The 12,948-nt window shown below is 40.7% G+C and overlaps 1 protein-coding gene across 3 annotated transcripts in view; it reads right to left on the bottom strand.

Annotated features, from left to right (window-relative positions):
• The window catches only part of HDAC9 (histone deacetylase 9), a 457,669-nt gene extending 444,943 nt beyond the window's left edge, over positions 1–12,726 (bottom strand). For 2 of the 3 annotated variants that reach the window (XM_074536953.1, XM_074537003.1), the window contains exon 1: positions 12,387–12,726. The gene's annotated coding sequence lies outside the window, so the exon portion shown is untranslated. Of the gene's footprint in view, positions 1–2,590; positions 2,750–12,386 lie in introns of all 3 variants that reach the window. The other variant, XM_074536959.1, reaches the window with a different exon arrangement.
• Between the last annotated feature and the right edge of the window lie 222 nt (positions 12,727–12,948).

The following is a 12,948-nucleotide window of genomic DNA, read 5'->3' as shown; positions in this document are numbered from 1 at the left end:
CAGGTGTTCCAGAAGGAAACATTCTAAACCGAAGTTTATAAAATTCTGTATTCAGAAATTGTGAGCACTTCATGTAACACCTGCCCCTTCTATGAAGAACATGGAGAGGCTGCCAGAAAGCCTAGTAGTGTATCCTAGGGTCATCTTGAGTGAAGCACCAGAATTACTTTCAGATAACCTCCTCCTGCCTCAGGACCTTCTTCCAGACCCATACCAGAGGCACAGCCTAGAAACAAATTCACAGAAACATCAGACAAGTTTCCTGGATCTCACTGATTTCCCCTAAGATACCAAGGAAGAACTAGACAAGACTTGCATCTACAGATACTAATTTTTGCCAGTTAGGCAAGAAGGAAATTGAATGGTAAAGATAAATATGTTCTGCCTAGAGGACACATATTCTTTTAGATATATCCTAGAGAACCTGACCAAGCAGTAAAAACATGGAAATTGACACTGGAAGTCAGAACAGTCCCTTTCCACTCATCGCTCCCAGACTTGCTCTTACATGAAAATCATCTCAGAGATACCAAAATTTTAGGCTTGATATATGTAAAAGTAACTTAATCTGATTCAGCAGAATAAGAAGACAGATGGGACACCCTGACAATTAGGAGAATTCAGACCTAGCATAGCACCTGTATCCAACAGGAGAAGACACAAGCTTTCCCCAGCTTCAAGATAAGAGGAAAATAACTGTAGCAGCATATGTCACGTTTGAGATGGCTGTGATATACAGAGTACCGCCATACCTCACCAGAAGTCTTCAAGCATCTGCCCATACAGAGTAACATCAAACCACTTCACAAGGCTGCAGGCATCTGCCCTTCTTGGTCTTCAGCCCAACCTTTTATACCCCTCCTGTTGATGCACTGCACCCGTGTGCCCTCTACTCCCTTTGGTGACTGGTCAGTGCCCCTGGGCACTCCCTGGCTCGTTACCTTCCATGCTGCTCACCTAACTCCAGCCCTTCCAACATTCTTGTTCTCTACTGTTTTCTGTCACTCAGTAGATGCTTAGCTACTCAAAAAGGGAAAAACTGAAAACTTTTTACACTGCAAGACATCCAGGCTTGATTTCAGGCCAAACACAGCCATCCTACTCCTGGTGCTGCTATGGCAGCTCTCTCCCGGCTATGACTGGGACAGATTATCAAGTGAAGCAGCATTGTAATGAACAAACAGAGCACACAATTGTTTGTTTCAAGTGTCCACTCCAGGGTGAAGGAGGGAACTTGAGCGTTTCAAGCCACTTATTCAGTTCAGTCTAGAAATAAATACAATAAACATGGAGCATTACCAAGTTGCTTTGAATTATTTTTCTCTCTATATCTCCTATCCAGTGTGTATTTCAGTCTGAAAAGCCAAACATCACAACTACTGACTCTTAACACCTGCTCACTTCCTCATATTTTAAACACCTCAGACAATGTTTAGACCTATTCTCCTGGTCATGAGCAGGAAAAGGATCAAACTTATGTAGGAAGTTATCAGCCTGGAGAAACAGAGGCTTGAGGATTAAAGAGGAAATCTAAGCTGGTTTTGAAAGGCTAACATGGGCAGAACCTGGCCAAAACTGCCAACTGTCCATGCTAGGAGCACATACTCATGCTGCTTAAGTGTCTTCACCAAAAAAAAGTGAAGGATGGAGCACCAAGTATGGAAGGCACTTGAGAAGACACTCATGCCTCTCATTGTCTCCAAATTCTGTACTTGTCTGGTCCAGAATTGTGTGCTGTGAGCTAGTAATCACTTGCATGCTGAGCAATGGCAGGGTGCCGCTCAAGCTTTGCTGTTTTCAGTCTGTCAAGACAGAGTTCCTTTCTTTGTCATCTCCTTCCTGCCAGCAAAGGTTGGCTACAAAAAGACATTCACCTGCCCTGTAACTGGACTTTCATAAAAAGAAGCACTAGAAGTTGCTGAATGGTGGTTGGTGCATGCTTTGCCACTGGAAAGAATCCATTTATCCAGCAGGTTTTTGTGATTTGGGTGCCAAGCATAGCAGGAGTTGTACCGTGAAAAAAAAGATCATTTTTTCTTTTTTCCTTCTGCCTTTGCCTTTCTTGATTCTGAATAACTAAGAGGCCTGTAATTCAAAATTCTGCATCATTCGGACCAGCAAAAGGAAAAAAATTAAGCTAAGACTCATCCATGCTGGCTGTCTGTGGTTAGTAGAGGACTTTCTGTTCAGAGCTGTGAGAATGACTGGAACTCAGGCTGCAACAGGGAGTGGGAAAAAGACATGGGAAAACATAGTCATCTTATTCCAGGGGTTCCATACTGCTGTCTCCCTAACACAAAAGTTTCATACCTTCTTGGTGTTTCTCATGGGCATCTCCTTCAAGGACTAACTCCTTCTTCACAAAGCAGCCAACTAAAGCCAATTATCCTCTCAACCAGCCACCCCACCCTTTTATAGCACTCTTCTTCTCATTGGCTACAGCTGTGGCCTGTTAAAGTCAGGCCTGTTCCCAACCTTTGATAATTGGCCCAGCTGTAGCTCCTTAGGGGTAAGATTACTTTCTACACTATCTTTATTGTCTTTTATTCTATTGCCTTACAGGAAAAAACGTAAGGAAGAACATCCTTACTCGCGAAAGGAAGCACCGTCATGCATTGGAAGGTCTCACACCAGCAGAGACTGGATCAATACTGGCTCAGTGTTGTCCCCTTATTGGGTATGGGTAATACCATTGTGATTACCCATGGCTTCATAGTCCCCAGGCCAATATAACAGCCAGCTGTGTTCTCTGGGCACAGAAGAAGAAAGAAAATCAGAAGAAAATTATTGGATTGTTGGACAATACAGTCAGCACCTTGCATTCTTAAAAATGTTTAGCCATCTTGATGAGCCTACAGGAAGCTGTCATAACTTGGGATGTAAACCTGAGCATCAAGAGGATATGAAGTTCTACACAAGTTGCTACTTGGTGTTACAATCAAGGGCAATTTTCCCACAAATAAACTCAGATTCATAATTTTAGAGTGTCATCTAACATTTCTCCATGCAGGAAAATGAATTCTAGTCTTTATGAACAATCATGCATAGAATTTTATGTCTTAAACACAGTCACAGTACTCCACTTTACCTAAATAGAATTTATGCCCACTGGACACAGTAACTAGAGGGTTAGTGGAATCTGAGTGAGAAACAAACATTCTTTCTGCATGAATCATGCTGCTGAAACAGCAGATTGAAATTATTTTAGAGAGGAATGAAGAGTTTAGGTCTCTCTTATTGGTTCTGTAAGGGCACAGCTTCTCTCTAATTCACTATTCCAAAAAATGAAATGTTGAATGTGCCTTCTTTCTTTCAGCTTCTTTACTTCAATTATTCAATACAGTTATCCAAACAGTCCCCAAGGCTTATACACAAAATCTGCAATTACATTCTATGGGTCAATAATAAAAAAAAAAGGGAAACATACCCCATTCTATAACAAAATGGCAAATTTTACAACCTTACATAGAATGGAGGGCTCTCCTGTTGATGCTTTCTTGTTCCAGGAATTATGCACTCAAATAGTGAATAAATTCTATTATAATACTAAAACTGATTTATTTCTACTGGAACATGGAAGATGATTCCTTCTAATCAGGAACTCAGCACCAAAATAGAGTGGACCTTCAAAAAAAGCGTGAAACAATCAGGCTTTGCTGTTATTTGATGCAATTGTCTATCCAAGCATAATATTCAAGTCTGTCTATTGTATACACTTCCAGCACAGTTGGTATATGGGTATTCAAGTAACAAAAATATGATTTTTTTTTTTTGTTTGAGGTTCTTATTTTTCACTTTGAGGCTGTCTTTATTAGGTCTTCCAGTATTTTTCTCACTCATGATACATCTCACAGCTAAGTGAAAGGGATGTTTTCTTCTATGGTACCAAAGGTGTTGGCATGACAGGCAAGATGGAGATAGAACAATCTTTGATTACATATTCACTTCCCACTGCTCTCCAATGATAATTCTCTATTAGAGAGAGTGATTCTAGCTGCCATCAGCCAAGATAAACTTGCCAAATCCAATTGTCTGTGTTAGCCTTTATATCCAACTCCAAAGCTTCCACTCACTTCCCAGAAATACTTCCATTTAAAACATTCAGATTTTTCTAGCTTTATCCTCATATGCATTTTTATTTCTCTTCCTTTTTTTGCAGAACTGTAGTAAAATAGGCAAAGCTTCTTTTAATTTTCAGATTAATTGCAAAAGGAAAATCAATGTAAACTGAAGTAACAGAATTCCAGTTCATTACTATTAGGAAATGAGAACCACAGCATTGAGTAATATTGCAGTTACCAAGCTAAAGAGTCTCCTCATCTATTGCAAATTTAAATTTATTTCTCTTCTTGCCTAATCTACCCTTTATTTCTTCTAGCAGCACTGATTTTATTGTCTAATCAATACAATTTTTAATGGCTGATGTAGAATGCAACATAACTGGTTTCAAGTACCAACTGCAACATGCATTACAGAATTACTTTCACTTTAAACAATTAACCAGCTGCAAAATGGTCAAAACCAAATGAGATCCTCATTCAGAGAGGATTTTTTCTTCTATCTACTACACAAAAATTGTATCTACATTTCTATTTCTAGTAATGCCACAGCCAGTACTATTCTATACCAGGATAAATGTAGAGAATTCAGCTGTAGCAGTCATCTTTTAAAACAGAAATATTGTTAGTAGTACCTTCTTTCATAACAAATGACAAATAGATAATAAAATGAAACAAGTGAAAAACCTTGAGGTTTATTTTCTATTCATGTTAGTCCCCTATATTTAATTACTGGTTTCTGACAAAAACTTCCTCACCAAAATGGTTAAACAGTATTTGTTTTTTCCAGAAATTTCAATTTTACAGAGAAAGCACCACAGAATTTACATTATTTTTTAAAATCACCCTTATAACTTTACAAGAATTTAATTACTATTAAAATTCTGGGGCCTGGATGACGATATGCAATTAGATTTAATTCAGTATAATTAGACTGAGCCAATAGCTAACACATTTTCAACTTGACGCAAGTCAGATTTTCTCTTTTTTTTCCCTTGCTATGTGTCAGCAATAACAGTTCTGTTAAGATCAGTATAGTTAATTATTCCTTTGCCTAACTGAAGCAGCAACATTACTGGGAAAAGTCTCTAGACAAGAGGATAACAGCCTGCATACAAAAATCTGACGGATCATTGCACCAATGTACAGGAACTGCTTTAAGGGTGAAAAATAATTGTCTTTGCTTTGCTTTATGTCTGCTTAGCACATAGTCCACATCCTGTTAGGATGCTGGACTTAAAACCCAATTATGAACAAAAAAAAGATACATATACTGGACCCCAGTTCTGGCCTTGCCTGTCTGTGCATTTCCCATTCACTCTGGAATTGACTCTTCTCATTCACATAAATGACAGATGTTGGTATTTTCATCATATTGATTTCAACATACTTGGAGCAGGAAGCTATTTAGTCCTTTTTTTTTCACAGAGGTGAGTAATATAAAATGACCATATACATAACACAGCAATGGCAACTTAAAGATGAGGCAATCCTATGATATTTAAGAAAACTACTTTGGGTTTCATATCACATAGTTAATCAGTTTTATGCAAGATAATCACCCTCAATCAGAGTAAGCAAGCAGAATTTAAAACCTTTTTAAATGTGGTTTACTTTTAATTTGTTTTGATTACATATATGGCCTTAAAATACAAAAAATATGCCTTTTTAAATTGTCTCTCCTGAAATACTTAGGCTGAAATCACTGAAAAAATCCATATCTTTTTTGTCTTAACATGATAATGGATTTATTATGTTGCTTCATTATTTAACAGAAGTGTCTTTAGAGCTGACATTTCTATGCATAAAACCTAAATTGTGGTCCAAATGTCAGCTGAAAAAGACTCTCAGTTGTGTCTCCTGCTGTCTCTCCCAGCTCAGTCTCTTTTTACAAAAACAGCAATACAAACACTCCTCAGAAATAAAAAGAGTGAGGAAAAAGGATGCGTACAGACTCCACAGGCAACCAACATCCCAGCAAGTCTCTTCAAAAGTATGGATGACCATTCTGAGGGTAAGTGCATGTGAAGCTGTGTCAGAAATGACAGTCAATTTGTCACTACCAAGTCAATGCAACAAAATCCTTCCAGATTTCTCACAGGCATTGTATACAGACTCCCCATAAAAATTGCAGTGAAATTGTGGAAGCAGCTCAGTTGCTACTCTGTGGCCTAAAGAAAAACTATTTCATTTGCCAGACGCCCAGAAAAATCTCCTACGCATACCAGCACGCTCTGTTTGCATGTAATCAGAGTACACTGAAGAAGCTACAAACTTATATTTAGGCATCACTAAGGAAAACTAGTGATGGAGGGAATAGAAGCATGCAGACAGTTTGATGTAGGGAAAATGTACCCAGAGTGCATGCCAAAATTTGCTAAATTTATTTAAAGGTAATTTGGAAAAGATGGCAGCAAAAAATATTTAGGAATTATCTTTTATACGCTTTTCTAGCTCCTCTACTTCTCTGACTGCCTGTCTAAATTGAATCAGCTTCTATGGTTTGTGCCAATGAATCAAAGAACAATCCACTGCTGCTCACTCCAGTCCCAGATTCCATGCTCCATGCTATTTCTGCTCTGGCTGAGAAGAAAATGAGTTTACTACAGTCTTTCATGCATGTCTTCAGTAGATCTCAACCTTGAACAGGGCTTTCACAAGCTCTCCTATTAATCTGATCTGTTTCAACAACAAACAGCCCATCAAAGAGGTGAAAATTTCACTTGCAAAGATGACATCCTGATCTCATTGTAGTCAATTGCAAAACTTCTCACAGACAAGTAAAATCCTTGACCTCTTCAATCAAGGTCCTAGTACAGTTAATATTAGTGTCACCTTCAGCAAATTTTTAGAAGATGTCATTTCCTTTCACCTTCTTTTGAAATCTGCATTTTCTTCATAACCTGTATCAGTATAAATGACATGCATTAGCACAAGGAAGAAGGACGGTTGATCAGCTCTCAGAAGTCCCAAAGGAAGTCTCATCACATTAATAGACTGATACTGATCCAGTCACATGTGTCTCACTAAAATGCTACAAAAACCTAGGGTTACACACCCATTAATGACATAAAACCTGTGGCTGTTATCACTGGTTTCTGAAGAAGGCCTCTGCACCAAAAAACCCGCTAACTAACTTCACTTTCCAGTCAAAAGGAAGCCTTGAACTCTTGCTCCAACTGTTTAAAAGATAGCAATACCTAACTACATTTTCATAACAGAATTTCTTTTTTTGGAGGGAGGTGAAAGCATATAGCCAGATGGAGTGGAAGACAAGGTATATGTGATGGCAGAGAACAAATATAAACACTTCACAGTCTTCCAAGAGACTCCGAGTAAGGAACCTGGATATACTGAGAGCAGTTAAATATTCTCTTAGGTGGCTTCTTCATTCACAGTCTTCATAAGAAACTAATGTTTGAAATAGGAGAGCTAGCACCCCTTAAAGATTTTACTTATCTTTTCTTTGTTACACTCTGCTCAGCAGTACTTGGTGTTCTGTGCAGACTGCCCACCTTCAGGCATGGAATGTACACATGCAAGAGGAAGGGACTGCTAGGCTGGTATTGCAGTGGGTAACCATAAATTAAACCTAAAAATGTAATTTACAAATGAAAATATCTTTCTCTGATTCATATCTTGACTTGGATTCCCCCCCTGAACTATTCACTCTGGTAGGCTGTGGTCCTGATTGCCACAGGATTGCATCTTGACAAAGTCTTTACTCTGTTCCTGTCGTTGAGATTCAACTTCAGTCCCCTGCTGCTCAAAATCTGGACTCAGTGAACATGACAGTAGAGGCTCATGCATGCTCGGACTAAACCAGAAAACCAGACTAAAGTCTGAATAAAACGCCAAGAGTGACAATCATCCATTCTAGAGAAGGAGCACTCTGTACCTAGAACAGAAATGAGATAAAAGACTGAGCATCTCAGAGCACAAATCAAATGCAGAGATTTAGAATCCATCATCTTCAACTCCAAAACTGAGGAACTGGGGACAAATAAAAGACATACTGTAAGGAATCATCTTCTTACTGGCACTACTGAGCAACCTTCACTGAAAAGCATTTCATTTTCTTAAACAAACATAGTTTACAGTTATGCAAAAGATTTAAAACAAACTATCCTAATAGTTGCTACATATCATAAACAAACTTCAACAATGTATCATGATTTGTGAATAACCAATGTTAACATTATATTGAAAAATACCATTAACAATAAATTACTGGAAAATAAGAACAATATTTGCTTCCTATTATTTTCCATCTCATAATCAACATCATACATTGAGTTAATGCTAATTAATTCAAGTAAACATCTGCTTGAATGTTGTGTAACCAAAAGTTTTCAATCACTTTTCCCTATAAAGGAATGACTAAATTGCATATCACTTTGTCCACCTTGACTGGGCAAAAATGCATGAACAGTAAAATCTAACCAAACCAAAGACCTGTTCAGAATCCAACACCTTTTCCCCAGATACTCAATAGCAAATGATAAGAAAAAGTGAGGAAGTGCAATGCAACCATGTGAATGGTATCTTCTTGAAATAGTCTGAAGCCTCCAGAGTATTTGCTGGTTGGGGACATTCTGATTCAGAAGCATTATACCTCTGCTTTCTAGCCTTTGGTCTTTCTTTTTTTTTTTTTTTCTTTTCTTTTTTTATCTAGGAATTTGTCTAAATCTTTTTTTGACCTCATGTTAACTTTTTGCATTGACAAACTTCTTTGGCAGAAAGTTATACAAATATATATTGTACAAAAATTGAGAAGTATGGAGAAGTGTGGGTATATCCTCACAGGAAAGGTCTAAGCTGGCTTCAAAGTATTGAAACATAGTTTTGAGCAGTAGCTAAGCACTATTTCACTGTAATTTTTTTAGCTGATTGAAGATGAATCTATAGATTAGCAGCACAAATAAACTTGGTAATTTATTATTAAAGTTGCAACGATAAATTCAAGACTAGCACAGTCTTACCCAGCACACACCGATGTTCACAACACATTCATTACAAGTTACATTGTAGGTGGTGATTAGGTGGCCATTGAGTAAGGAAAAAATTCTTTGGTCGTGTATGATCATCCTAATTTAAAAACTCAAAACCAAAAGGAGAAAATGAAAGGTGATTTCATCAAGTAATGTTAGCTCTAAATTGCCTTACTCATCTATCAGTTTCAACAAACAGTATAACATTAAGTGATTCAGCAATGCAATATTCTCCGCCTATTTATCTGGAAATCATTACTGAAGCTTTGAAGCATGAAAAATATGTTTTATCATAGAATAGCCTAATGTTCAGTCTTTATATGAGAGCCATCTTTAATTTAACTCAACAGATGTATTATGTACCTTCTACTTAATTATAGCAACTTAAAGAACATTTTCTTACTTTTGAGGAGACTGGAAAACTGATGAATAGTCATTCCTTTAATGTGAATTCATATGAAAAATTCATGTAAACAGCATGCTTATAGGACACAGCATACAATCCTCAACAAATCTGGCCCAGAACTCTTTTGTAAAAAGGAAAAAGGCTCACTCCTGTGATGCACTAAGCTCTCTCAGCTAAATGGTTCAGCTATGAGTATGCTGCAAGCCACAATACTTTCTATTGCAGTTTCAACACACATACCCTAAGTAGCTTTAAATTAGCTCGTCTGAATACTGGTGAATATAAACCAAGGATATTACAAACACTCTGATAAATATGTGCTTAATTTACCAATTTGGAGATTATTAGACTACATCCCAACTCTTTTGCCATTTTTCATTGGTATAGTTTGGATTTGATTACTTTCAAAGCTACATTTTGCCTACTAACCTTTAGCTGAATACTAAGAAACTAACTGCAGCTACATTTAGGTGCCATCAGTATTCATGGCAATTCATACAATTTTCAGGACAGGTAAACTTAAATTTGATACATATTTTCAGTATGCAAGTAATATCTCTAACAGCAAGTTCTATGGGGCTATTTCAGGTAGTGAGATGAAAAACTGAAAGTCATTTTCCAGTTTACATGCTTTTTAGAAAGTACATAGTTTTTATAACTGAATCTCTTTTTAATGTTATTTTTATCACGAAATTACAAAATACATATGCCACTTAATTATAGTATTTTCTTTTTTTTTTTTCCACAGAAATAAATTCTAATAGGAACAACTGTTCTAAATGAAGCATGTACTGACTTCCAGCAGTGAAGACACTATTTCGCTTTTGTTTTTAAGCTGCTCTGGGAGCAGGAAGATGCTGGTGAACTGGAGATACACAGCAGCTTACAAATTACTGTTCCCATTTAGTCATGTAGACCAAGCTTCATTTGTGGAAAAGCAATTTAATGGAAAACCAAACACTACTGTTTTCAAAACTAACATTTTATAGTCAGATTCAAAACATTTGGGTGTATCAGACATTTACAGACTTACAGAGGAATTTGACACTGAGACTCATTGCTTTGGGTAGGCTTAACTATGGTGCTGGGTTTGCTTCAAGTTGGTCACCAAGAAGTAAAATGGCATGTTTTTCTCTTTTTTGGAATTCTGAACTGACAATTACATTTTTGTTAAAAAGACAGCTATTTCAATATTTATATGAAGAAACTTGCACCAGTGGTACACAAACATGACTGACTGCAGCTTTTCTCTGGAGCCATGACATGTTTATTTCCAGTGTTTTGGATCACATCTTTGTCATGACAATGAAAAAGAGGCCTTAAAAAGTACATTATTTGCATCATTCATGGTAGAAACTTCTATACATTTGAGACATAGCTATTTTACACAAATAACAGTGCAACTTAAGTGTATGAAGGGATGGAATTGCCTTCCAAGATTGCTCTGGTGTTATGACAGAGAACAAGCTGGCATCTCTTTCTGAACAAAGTAGGTGTTCCTGGTACAAAACACATATGAGCTGGGGCCACTGATACAGAAATGTATTGGATATGAGAGAAAATTTAGAGACACTAAGCAACAAGATAACTTCAAAAGATACAGGGATGCTGTTGCAGAGTAGGGTGTGTGGGGAGAGAAGACAGGAGCGGGACAAAACATTTGAGTAGTACAGGACATTTGAAAAACCTGAATGTGAAATACCTTCCTTTTTTCATTCATGAGTTCTCATCACAGCTACAGGCCTTTGTGAGCTTGCAAATTAAATCCTGAATAACTGTCACAAAACTATTCTTCTGTCACAGAAAACAAAATGTCAAGGAACTAAAGCTGACAATGTTGAAAGACAAATGTTTAAAATTCCTCAGTTTCTGTGTCAGCACTTGTTCTATGCTGTTTCTGACAGAAAATCTCAAAAACTTTTGCATCAAAAATGCACATTCATGTATTTTCATATGTCAAAAGGTCTCCACAATCCACCTCACCACTTCTTCTTCAAAGATCAGCTTGCTTTAAATATTTGTCCACACTTAAATTCCTGTGTTGTTTAACAGTGGGTTTAGACCTCATCAGAGCATTTGAAAATATAAACTGCTGTGGGCTCGGGGTAGGTATTAAAAGATGAATATGCATTTTGTGTATTACAAGTAATACCTGGGAGTTTTTTCTATAGGAGCAATAAGCATGAATGATTACTGATTGCTATTATGTTCCGTTTTATATCAAAACTCAGGCATTTTAGATGAGTCAAAACAACCGTACCTTTGCTGGAAGCTACTTCCTCAAGCCCTGCACTGCCAACGGGGAAGCTGCCGGCCGGGATGCACACACCGCTTTGGCACCGTGAATACAATTACACAGAATTCTGGCCACCCACCCGGCATGGGAACGAGACGGGACGGGAGGAGATGGGAACGGGATGGGACGGGACGGGACGCACCCGCCTCCGGCTGCCGCCTGCTCCGGGCACTCCGACAGGGGCCCGGCGGCGGTGCCCGAGGAGGGCGCACCCGGCGTCGCCCACCTGCTCGGGGCAGCTCCCCCGGTGCCCTCCGGAGCCCCGCGGTCCCAGCCGGGAGCTGGCAGCGCCGCCGAGCTCCGGCAGCCGTTCTCCGGCCGGCACCCCGACTCTGCCCCGGATCCCCCGGAGCCCGAAAGGCACCACCCGCCGGGCAGGGCGAGCGCTCGGGGAGCTGCGCTTCCACTCGCCCTCCCGCCAAGTAAAACTTGCCAGGAGCGGCTGTGTCCTCCCTCCTCCGCCACCTTGCCAGCCCTGACACGGTGCAACTTCCCGAAACCTCCCCGAAGGTCCCAAAAACACCGCCCCGGCAGGTCCTGGCGGCGGAACCGGCCGGCTCCGCACTCGCTGCCCGCCGCAGCCGGGCGGGACGGAGCGGAGCGGAGCGGAGGGGCAGCCGGCCGGTGCCACTCACCTTCCCGCTGCTCTGCCTTATCTCTTCGCTCGCGGGCTGCAACTTCCAGCGCTGCCCCCAACTGCCATCTTCCACCGGAGCCACGGGGGAACGAGCGGCGCGGCGCGGCGAGGAAAAGTTGCGGCAGCGGCGGCGACTAGGTGGCGATTAAGTGGCGACTAGGTGGCGATGAGGTGGCGATTAGGCTACGATTAGGCTACGATTCGGTGGCCATCGCGCCGGCGGGGCGAGCCTGTGCCGTGCGCGGCGGGCGGGCGGGGCGGCGGCGGCAGCTGGCGCGGGGCTGCGCGCTGCGATCGCCGCCCGTGGCGACGCGGGGAGGATTTGCTAAAAATAGCGGCGGGCTCGGCTCGGCGCGGCGCGGGGGGAGGCGGGGAGGCGGCCGGGCTGCAGCGCTCCCCGCCGCGGCCGCTGGGGGCCGAGCGGGCCGGGCCTCGCAGCGCCCGCAGCGCCGGGCGGGCTCGGGGCAGAGAGAGCCCCGGGGGCTGCGGGGCCAGGCCCGCCGAGGGACTGCTGGCGGCGGAGCCCGTGGTTAATGCACGGCTCCTTCCCGCTGTCCCCG

Source organism: Zonotrichia albicollis, chromosome 1, assembly GCF_047830755.1.
Source record: "Zonotrichia albicollis isolate bZonAlb1 chromosome 1, bZonAlb1.hap1, whole genome shotgun sequence".
In the NCBI taxonomy this organism is placed as follows: Eukaryota; Metazoa; Chordata; class Aves; order Passeriformes; family Passerellidae; genus Zonotrichia; species Zonotrichia albicollis.
The sequence above is the reverse complement of the archived record's forward strand: the minus strand, read 5'-3'. Positions and strand labels throughout refer to the sequence as shown.